This window comes from Agelaius phoeniceus, chromosome 7 (genome assembly GCF_051311805.1).
Source record: "Agelaius phoeniceus isolate bAgePho1 chromosome 7, bAgePho1.hap1, whole genome shotgun sequence".
Classification (NCBI taxonomy): Eukaryota; Metazoa; Chordata; class Aves; order Passeriformes; family Icteridae; genus Agelaius; species Agelaius phoeniceus.
The window spans coordinates 4,220,323-4,231,246 of record NC_135271.1 but is presented as its reverse complement, the minus strand read 5'-3'; the positions used below and the strand labels follow the sequence as shown (position 1 = coordinate 4,231,246).

Genomic DNA, 10,924 nt, shown 5'->3' with positions numbered 1-10,924 from the left:
CCCGGGCCCCTGGCCCCTTTGCCCCCGTGGTTAGCACCGGTCATTTCGAACGCGCGTCTGTGTGCCTTTTTTATCGTGCTGTCCCCTGGCTTTTTTTTCCAGAAGGGAAAGCCGACCGCCGCGAGGCCGGGCAAAAGCTGGTGGCCCGTGGCGCCAGGTCGGTGGCACTTTATCTCACACAGTCGGCCGGTTTCCCCGGGCCGGAAGGTGGGGGAGGGCCACCGAGTCCCCCCCCGGCCCGGCAGGGGCCCGTCCAGTCCCGCCGTTGCCTAGCCAAAAGGGGAGCCGTTGTTGGCCGCGGGTGGGTGACAGCACCCCCCGCACTCCTCTGCTGCCGTGAGCAATCCGATCCACAGGTGGGCTGGGTGGCCGTCTCCGTTGTCCCAGGAGCGTGGCCGTGGGGCCCTTGTCGCCGTTGGCGGAGCTCCTTCCCAGAGCCACGCCTGATCGATGTAGCTTTTCTGGTGGCATCGGAGAGGGCCCCCAGTGGGCCGGCTCTCCTTCCAAGGCTTCTCTGTCACGGGGAAGCCACGGCAGGGGGGGGTCCGGTGCTCGGGCAGGGCAGTCTCCTTTCCAATTCGCTTCCCGTCGCAGGCGGGGTGTTGCTCCTCCCGCTGGCCTGGGGAAGGGCGTCTTTACCGTCCCGAGCTGTGTGACGGCCGCGTGGCCCCGCGAGCCTTCAGGTGTCCTTAAAAAACCATGCGAGGTGCCGGTGCCGGCCCCGGTCTGGGTAGCACCCATGCGGGTGCCAGCTACGAGCAGCACCGGGTGGCGGTGCGGCTGGAGCTGAGCCGCGAGAAGGGAGAGAGAGGCGAGAGAGAAAAGAGAGAGGGTGAAATTGTCCGAACCCGATGCGGCGCGGATGCGGGGGAACAGAGCCGAGTCTCGAACCGGGGCCCGGGCGGATTAATTTGACTCAACACGGGAAACCTCACCCGGCCCGGACACGATCAGGATTGACAGATTGAGAGCTCTTTCTCAATTCCGTGGGTGGTGGTGCATGGCCGTTCCTAGTTGGTGGAGCGATTTGTCTGGTTAATTCCGATAAGGAACGAGACTCTGGCATGCTAACTAGTTACGCGACCCCCGAGCGGTCGGCGTCCAACTTCTTAGAGGGACAAGTGGCGTCCAGCCACCTGAGATTGAGCAATAACAGGTCTGTGATGCCCTTAGATGTCCGGGGCCACATGCACACTACAGTGACTGGCTCAGCTTGTGCCTACCCTCCGCCGGCAGGCACGGGTAACCCGTTGAACCCCATTCCTGATGGGGTTCGGGGATTGCAATTCTTCCCCGTGAACAAGGAATTCCCAGTAAGTGCAGGTCATAAGCTTGCGTTGATTAAGTCCCTGCCCTTTGTACACACCGCCCATCGCTACTACCGATTGGATGGTTTTGTGAGGTCCTCGGATCGGCCCCGGTGGGGTCGGCCACGGCCCTGCCGGAGTGTCAAGAAGACGGTCGAACTTGACTATCTAGAGGAAGTAAAAGTTGTAACAAGGTTTCCGTAGGTGAACCTGCGGAAGGATCATTACCGGTGGGGCTTGGCACCCGCTGCGTTGTGCCGGGCCATCTGGCAGGCCACGCACGCGCGCGCGCGCGGCGTCACTCACACGCCCACTCCGTTCGCACGCTCGGCCCTCAGCTGCCGGCCCTGGTCGGCACCGGGGGCCACACGCACTTCCCCTTCACCGCGCGTCGTCAGTCCCAGAGAGAGAGAGAGACCGGAGGTGCGCGGCACCTCTGGGCGCGGGGGGTTGGAAGGGGGAGAGGGGGAAAAAGCCGCTTGGCGCTACGAAGCGTGCCATGCGCGCCCGCCACGGTGCGCGCTGGCGGGGCTCTCCCTGCGCTACACCGCACGTCGTGGCCGGGCCTAGAAGCATGGCACGCTGGCCGCCGTAGCGGCGCCTTGCCCCCCCGCCCCTCACACCAGCCCCCCCACCCCGGCCTTGCGCCGGTCTGCCACCAGTCCATCCCCGCTGGAGAGCAGGGACGCCGATGCGGGCCCATGAGCCTCTCGCCGCCATGGCCGGCGCCACCGGTCACCGGTGTGCCGCGTGCGGGCGCCCTGGCGTGGCCCGAGTTTGGTGCGCGCGCGAGAAAGCCACCCGGCTGCGGGGAGGGAGGAGTGCTCATCCAGCCGCGGCACACGCCCAACCCAGCTTCTTGCCCCGGCCCGACCGACCCAGCCCTTAGAGCCAATCCTTATCCCCAAGTTACGGATCCGGCTTGCCGACTTCCCTTACCTACATTGTTCCAACATGCCAGAGGCTGTTCACCTTGGAGACCTGCTGTGGATATGAGTACGGCCCGGCGTGAGACTTCCACCCTCTCCCCCGGATTTTCACGGGCCAGCGAGAGCTCACCGTATGCTGCCGGAACCGCGACGCTTTCCGAGGCATGGGCCCCTCTCTCGGGGCGAACCCATTCCAGGGCACCCGGCCCTTCACAAAGAAAAGAGAACTCTCCGCGGGGCTCTCGCTGGCTTCTCCGGGATTGGTTACTTCAGCGCACTGGGTGCCTCGCGGTGCCCATCTCTGCCACTCCGGATTCGGGGATCTGAACCTGACTCCCTTTCGATCGGCTGAGGGCGACGGAGGCCATCGCCCGCCCTTTCGGAACGGTGCTCGCCTATCGCTTAGGACCAACTGACCCATGTTCAACTGCTGTTCACATGGAACCCTGCTCCACTTCGGCCTTCAAAGCTCTCGTTTGAATATTTGCTACTACCACCAAGATCTCCACCCGGGCCCACGCCCCAGGCTTCGAGGTGCACCGCAGCGGCCCTCCTACTTGTTCCGGCCTTGTCCCCGCGGGCATCGCACTGCCGGCAACAGCCAGATATGGGCCCGACGCTCCAGCGCCATCCATTTTCAGGGCTAGTTGATTCGGCAGGTGAGTTGTTACACACTCCTTAGCGGATTCCGACTTCTATGGCCACCGTCCTGCTGTCTAGATCAACCAACACCTTTTCTGGGCTCTGATGAGCGTTGGCATCGGGCGCCTTAACCCGGCGTTCGGTTCATCCCGCAGTGCCAGTTCTGCCTACCAAAAGTGGCCCACTGAGCACACGCATTCCACGGCGCTGCTCCACGCCAGCGAGCCGGCCCCCTTACCCATTGAAAGTTTGAGAATAGGTTGAGATCGTTTCGGCCCCAAGACCTCTAATCATTCGCTTTACCGGGTAAAACTGCCCATTGCCGAGTGTCAGCTATCCTGAGGGAATCTTTGGAGGGAACCAGCTACTAGATGGTTCGATTAGTCTTTCGCCCCTAGACCCGGGTCGGATGACCGATTTGCACGTCAGGACCGCTACGGACCTCCACCAGAGTTTCCTCTGGCTTCACCCTGCCCAGGCATAGTTCACCATCTTTCGGGTCCTAGCACGGACACTCACGCTCCACCTCCCCGGCCCCGTGAGGGGTCGGCGGGCGAGACAGGCCGGTGGTGCGCCCGGGGCTGCCAGGCGCGACACGTGCCCCGGGATCCCACCTCAGCCGGTGCGCACCGGCCCTCACCTTCATTGAGCCGCAGGCTTTCGATGACGGCCCCTGACTCGCGCACGTGCTAGACTCCTTGGTCCGTGTTTCAAGACTGGTTGGGTGGGTATCCGACATCGCCGTGGACCCCAGGCGCTGGAGCGCGGCCCAACAAGTCCGGCCCTGGGGCGCCACACGGTTGGGGCGCACTGAGGACAGTCCGCTCCGGTTGACAGTGGCGCCGGGGGTCCGCGGGCTTCGCCCCTGCACCCCTGCGTGAAACGCTGCACTGTGGGGACGCCGCCCCCACCCCCCCCACCCCGGGAGGGGGAGGGCGGGGGAAAAGCGACACCCTCCACCATGGTGCTTCCGACAGGGGGGCAGGAGGGCGCGGCGGCGGTCCTCTCCCTCGGCCCTGGGATTCAGCAAGACCTGCTGCCCGGGGGCTGTAACACCCACCGCCGCTCGTGCGGCGCCGGGCGACCTGCCTGCCGGAGGCCTTCCCAGCCTACCCGGAGCCGGTTGCGGCGCACTGCCGCGGAGGAAATGATCCCGGCCAGAGCTGGCTGCCGGCCAGGCGGCGGTCCCCACGCTGGCCCGCCCCCCCCCGGCCAGCCCCCGCGGACAGGGTTCACCCGGGGGAGGGAGGGGAGGCAGAGGCGAGGATCCGCCAAGCCCGCGCCGGCTCCCCGCAACTCGCCGGGTTGAATCCTCCGGGCGGATTGCGCGGGCTGCAACCGTTTTCCTCTTAACGGTTTCACGCCCTCTTGAACTCTCTCTTCAAAGTTCTTTTCAACTTTCCCTTATGGTACTTGTTGGCTATCGGTCTTGTGCCCGTATTTAGCCTTAGATGGAATTTACCACCCGCTTTGGGCTGCATTCCCAAGCAACCCGACTCCGAGAAGCCCCGGGCCCGGAGCGCCGGGGGGCCGCTACCGGCCTCACACCGTGTACGGGCTGCGGCCTCGATCAGAAGGACTTGGGTCCCCCAAGAGCGCCGCCGGGGAGGGGGGCTTCTGTATGCCACATGTCCCGTGTCCCACCGTGGGGTGGGGATTCGGCGCTGGGCTTTTCCCTCTTCGCTTGCCGTTACTGAGGGAATCCTCATTAGTTTCTTTTCCTCCGCTGACTAATATGCTTAAATTCAGTGGGTCGCCACATCTGATCTGAGGTCACAAGCCCAAAGCTCGGCCGCACCACGCACGGGGGTGTGCACAGAGACGGCCGCCTTGTCTCCCCCGCCCGCTACGCCGCCCGCCCCCTCTCTTCTCTGCACTCCCGGAGGGAGCCGGAGAGAGAGAGAGAGCACGTGTGTGCGCGAGCAAGCGACGAGGAGACGGAGAGCCCCATCTCGGAGACGAGAACCAAAAAGGGAGCGCGGCAGAGACAGCCCCGTGTGGGAGGACTGGGCAGGTGGCGGCGCGCGCGACGGCCTCAGTGGGGAGAGAGAGAAGAGCGACTGCACCCCTTGGTGTGCCCTGAAACCACGACAGAAGAGGAGGGGGCGGGCGAAGGGAGGAGGGGTCAGAACCCCCGTCCCTGGCGCTCTCGCCTCGGCTGTCCGTGCTGCAGCACGGCACGGTACCGCTGCGGTACCCACCCGAAAACAGCCGCCCACACGGGGGGGGAGCCTAGGGGCAAGGCCCGCGCCTCGCCTCCCCGTCTCACCCTCCTCTCTCTTTCTCTCGGCCCTCGGTGATGCCTTTCGACGCTGTCTCTCGCTCTCCCCAGGCCGCCGCGCCACCGCATCCCCGGCACGGTACCGGCGAGGACGAGCTCCGCCCCAGCGGCTCGCTCCGGGAGCAGGGAGCTACGGAGCGCTCCCCGAGTCTGCATTTAGGGGGACGAAGGCCCTGCGCGGCAACGACGACGACGATGACAACTGCAATGACGACGATGCCTACCGGGCCGCAGGGAAGGGATCGAGGCCGCCTAGGGAAGCGCTTCTCTCGCCGAACCCCTGACCACCTTCCCTCCGGGCACCGGAGGGACACCGGAGTCGCTGCTGCCACTGCCACCTCCACGAGCGACGGGCCTGCAAGGCGACCTTAGCCGCGCCGCCGGGGTGGCCCCCGGACAGCAATTGATTGTCAAGCGATGCTCAGACAGGCGTAGCCCTGGGAGGAACCCGGGGCCGCAAGTGCGTTCGAAGTGTCGAAGATCAATGTGTCCTGCAATTCACATTAATTCTCGCAGCTAGCTGCGTTCTTCATTGACGCACGAGCCGAGTGATCCACTGCTAAGAGTTGTCTGCCCTTTGGGCACCGCTCACGCCGAGCGGCCCCTTTTTTTGTTACTCTGGCGCCGAGGACGCGGAGGCGTGCACCTGGCTTCGACCGTACGAGCACACAGAAATGGAAGGGGAGGGAAAAAAACAACTGGAGCAACCTACGCTATGAAGGCCGGCCAAGAGGCGGGGGAGCTCGCACCCCCAACTGCCTCCCCCTGTGAGGGGAGACGCCGACCTCACAAATGCCGTCCTTCAGAGGCGGCCCAGGCGCCCGGGCTTGGCCCGGCCTCCGTGCGGAGGGCCACGTGGTGCGCGCCAGAACGCGGGACGGCGCGGTGGCCCGCCCGCCTCTTGCTTTCACAGGACAACCCGAGCCGGCATCGCCAGTGCCCAAGGCCTGCTGGATGGCAGAACCAGCCACCGCCAGGGCCGCACTCCCGGGACCGCTGCCGCCACGTCGCACCGCCGGGGCGCCTTGCCTTGGGCACGCGCCCGGCGGAAGGCGGTATGGCACTGAGCCGGGGGGCAACACCCGCTCTCCTCTTTTTCACGCAGAGACCGGGTGGGGAGAAGCGCCCCCGTGGCCGCCCCGCATGCCTTTCTGCGGCCCACACGCGGCCGGGAAGGGCGATGGAGGACGTGACAAGCAGGGCCCGGGATGGGACTGCCGCTGGGCGACAGTGGGTCTTTTCTGGCTGACTGTCGCCACAGGGAGGGACACCCGTCGAGCGGCACCACCACCGCTCGGCACGGGGTCGCCTGCGCTTGCGGGCCTCTGCCGCTGGAGGGCCCACCAAGGGCTTGCCCCCCACAAGCGGGCAGGCGGTTGAGCCTGGGGATGGCCGGAAGATGACGGCGCCGCCGGTGCGCCTTCGAGGAGAAAAGGCTGTCAAGGGGAGGAGAGGCACCGGATGCGCCGAACGCAGCGCCGCGCTTGCCAGAGACCACGGCAGCAGTCCAAGGAGAGAGAGCGGGCAGGCCCCGGCGGCCATGACCCCACAGCCGAGGAAGGGCAGAGAGCGCGCGCTCTCTGCCAGAGTCGCCCGTTACAACGAGGCGAGCGGGTCGGCCCCCGTGGCTGACTGCGCGCCGCAGCCTCTCCGTCGAGGCCGGGCTGCGGAGAGGGGGATGCAGGGCGCCCCTCCTTAGTGCAGTGCAGTTAACCCCCGCGGCCTGCGGCGGGATGATGACGGCGACGGAGGAGCGCAGCCGGTGGCGATGGGACAACCACCGCAGGCGGTCGGCAGGAGTAGCTGCTCCCCACCCCTCAGTTGCACCCTGCTCGGCCACCGCCCGCCATGCCTGCCACCGCCGGCACTGCCGCTGCCGTGGCGGGCCGCGCCGAGCCGCCGGAGTCTTTAAACCGCCACCCTGCCCCACCGGCCCCTTTCAGCAAACCCGCAGCGTTTGACGATGCAGAGGGAAAAAAACTGGGGGGACCACAGAGGCGCGGAGCGCTAGGTACCTGGCCCTGGGGCGAGGGAAACGACCTGCATGGCCCTGCCGGGGTGCCTCCCCTGCTGCCGCCCTCAGGGGAACGTCCACCGGTGGGGGCGTGCCCGACATCTGCTGCCACCACCGCCATGTCCTTCTCGGGGCCTGGGGTTTCCCTCAGTAGCCAGGCGCTGCGCAACCGAGAGGACCAGCGTGGCTTGGGCTGCTCCACCGGCGCGGGGGATGCGGGCCCGACCACCAAGCACACCTCAGGCGCGCGCGTGTGCCACGAAGCGTGGCACGGAACGCCCAGAGGCCTCGGCTCTTGGAGTTTCTCTGCCGCGTGCGAGAGGGGGGCCGCTCGGCCTGAGAGCGGGGAACTCTGCCGGCCAGCAAAAGCCCCGCTCCCCAGTGTGGGCAGGGCCGGAGGAGCTGCCTGCTCCGAGCCCCGAAGGTGCCCCTGCCACCCGGCTCCCTCGCCCATTCCACCTTGGCCGCCAACGGGTGCCACGGCCAGACAGCCGTCGCTTGATGGGCGAAGCAGCGAGGGAAAGGACGGGCCTGCCTCCAAGAGGGGCCGTGCCAAGCACCCCTCCCTCCCGGCACCCGGGCAGCTTTCTCGCGCGCATGCCGAGGAGAGCCGAGCTCGGGAGAACTCGGGCCGTGCCAAGGCGCCCGCACACAGCACACTGGTGACCGGCGTTCGGCGGCGCCGGCCGCGGCAGCGCGAGGCTTGTGGGCCCGCGGCCGCGCCCCCGCTCTCTGGCAGGGACGGACTGGCGGCAGACTGGCGCAAGGCCGTGGTTGGGGGGGTGGTGTGGGGGACGGAGGGGCAAGCTGTCGCGACGGTGGTGAGCGTGCCATGCTTCTAGGCCTGGCTGCGATGCGCGGTGTAGCGCGGGGAGAGCCCCGCCCGCGCGCACATTGGCAGGTGCGCATGGCGTGTGCACGCGTGGCACGCTTCGCCGCGCCGAGTGGCTTTTCCCCCCTCTCCCCCTTCCAACCCCCCGTGCCCCGAGGTGCTGCGCGCCTCCGCTCTCTCTCTCTCTGGGGCTGCGGCGTGCGGCGAAGGGGAAGGGCATGTGGCCCCCGGTGCTACCAGGGCCGGCAGCCGGGGGCCGAGCGTGCGAACAGAGCGGACGTGCGAGTGACGCCGCACGCACGCAGCTGGACGGACAGCCAGGCACGAGGCGGCAGGCGCCAAGCCCCACCGGTAATGATCCTTCCGCAGTTCACCTACGGAAACCTTGTTACGACTTTTACTTCCTCTAGATAGTCAAGTTCAACCGTCTTCTTGACACTCCTGCAGGGCCAGGGCCGACGCCAGGGCCGATCCGAGGACCTCACTAAACCATCCAATCGGTAGTAGCAACGGGCGGTGTGTACAAAGGGCAGGGACTTAATCAACGCAAGCTTATGACCCACACTTACTGGGAATTCCTTGTTCACGGGGAAGAATTGCAATCCCCGATCCCCATCACCAATGGGCTTCAATGGGTTACCCGCGCCTGCCGGCGGAGGGTAGGCACAAGCTGAGCAAGCCAGTGTAGTGCACGTGCAGCCCCGGACATCTAAGGGCATCACAGACCTTTTATTGCTCAATCTCAGGTGGCTGAACGCCACTTGTCCCTCTAAGAAGTTGGACGCTGACCGCTCGGGGGTCGCGTAACTAGTTAGCATGCCAGAATCTCGTTCCTTATCGGAATTAACCAGACAAATCGCTCCACCAACTAGGAACGGCCATGCACCACCACCCACGGAATCGAGAAAGAGCTCTCAATCTGTCAATCTTGTCCGTGTCCGGGCCAGGTGAGGTTTCCCGTGTTGAGTCAAATTAAACCGCAGGCTCCACTCCTGGTGGTGCCCTTCCGTCAATTCCTTTCAGTTTCAGCTTTGCAACCATACTCCCCCTGGAACCCAAAGACTTGGATTTCCCGGGAGCTGCCCGGCGGGTCATGGGAATAACGCCGCCGGATCGCCAGTCGGCATCGTTTATGGTTGGAACTACGACGGTATCTGATCGTCTTCGAACCTCCAACTTTGGTTCTTGATTAATGAAAACATTCTTGGCAAATGCTTTCGCTCTAGGCCATCTTGCGCCGGTCCAAGAATTTCACCTCTAGCAGCACAATACCAACGCCCCCAGCCATCCCTCTTAATCATGGCCCCATTTCCGAAAACCAACAAAATAGAGCCGGACTCCTATTCTATTATTCCTAGATGCAGTATGCCGGCGGCCGGCCTGCTTTGAACACTCTAATTTTCTCAAAGAAAACGCTTCGGGCCCCGCGGGACACTCAGCTAAGAGCATCGAGGGGGCGCCGAGAGGCAGGGGCTGGCACAGGGGGTGGCTCGCCTCACGGCGGACCGCCAGCTCGATCCCAAGATCCAACTATGAGCTTTTTAACTGCAGCAACTTTAAGATACGCTATTGGAGCTGGAATTACCGTGGCTGCTGGCACCAGACTTGCCCTTCAATGGATCCTCGCTCAAGGATTTAAAGTGCGCTCGTTCCAATTACAGGGCCTCAAAAGAGTCCTGTATTGTTATTTTTAGTCACTTCCTCCCCAGGTCGGGAATGGGTAATTTGCGCGCCTGCTGCCTTCCTTGGATGTGGTAGCCGTTTCTCAGGCTCCCTCTCTGGAATCGAATCCTGATTCCCCGTCACCCATGGTCACCATGGTAGGCACAGACAGTACCATCGAAAGTTGATAGGGCAGGCATTCGAATGGGTCTTCGCCACCACAGAGGCGTGCGATCGGCTCGAGGTTATCTATAGTAACCAGAGCTGCCGGACGGGCCTGGGTTGGTTTTGTTCTGATAAATGCATGTGTCCCAGGAGGCCAGCGCTCGTCGGCGTGTATTAGCTCAAGAATTACCACAGTTATCCAAGGAGCGGGAGAGGAGCGACCAAAGGAACCATAACTGATTTAATGAGCCATTCGCAGTTTCACTGTACTTCCCGTGTGTACTTAGACATGCATGGCTTAAGCTTTGAGACAAGCATATGCTACTGGCAGGATCAACCAGGTAACCACCACCCGCGGCGCGTGAGCATCCGGAGGCACCTGGCCCGCCGGTGAACCCACCCCGTGCCAAACCCCAACCGCCCCGGGCTCCTTTTGCTGCTCCGACCCGCGGGAGCAGCATTGCGGACAAAGACACGGCGGCGGGCGGCAGCGTGGCGGCGATGGGCGCCGGCAGCAGGGACGGCGGCCGGCCGCATCGCGGCCTGGCATCGCCTGGGATGGGGAACGGCGCCACGTGCAAGGGACACCTCTCGGCAACAGCTGACCGCGGTGGCCGGCCTTTCACGCAACGCCATGGGCAAGGAGCCAGGACCACTGCACAGCTTTTCGCCACTCGGATGGAGCACGATCTTCGTCTCTCTCTCTCTCTCTCTCTCTCTCTCGCGCTTTTTTTCCCAGGGCCCGCGCCCCGGTTCAAGATTCGGCCTCGTGCTCGAAATGATGCGCGCGGCACACGGAACGGGTCTCGGCTGGGGCTGACCCGCCTCCCCCACCAAAGCCAAGAAAAACCCGCCCGCCAAAAGGTCGCGGGCGAGCGACCGGTCGCGGGTGAGGTTGGGCCAAGCGGGGCCCCGCTCACAGGGACCAAACCCCGTCCCGGTGCATCCCCCCACCAGGCCACACGGAAAGCACCGGACATGCTAGAGGAGGCAGCGACCTGACCAGGTGGGCGTGGCCTGGACACCGAGGCCCCTTTTCAGCTGGGGCAGCTCGCTCTGCAGCAGGCGGCGGAACGGCAAAGGAGTGCGCGG

The 10,924-nt window shown here is 64.9% G+C and overlaps 1 non-coding gene across 1 annotated transcript; it reads right to left on the bottom strand.

Annotated features, from left to right (window-relative positions):
* Window positions 1-5,574: 5,574 nt before the first annotated feature.
* LOC143694574 (5.8S ribosomal RNA) lies at window positions 5,575-5,727 on the bottom strand. Its single transcript, XR_013183155.1, has one exon. It is a non-coding gene; the product is annotated as a 5.8S ribosomal RNA (ribosomal RNA).
* Between the last annotated feature and the right edge of the window lie 5,197 nt (window positions 5,728-10,924).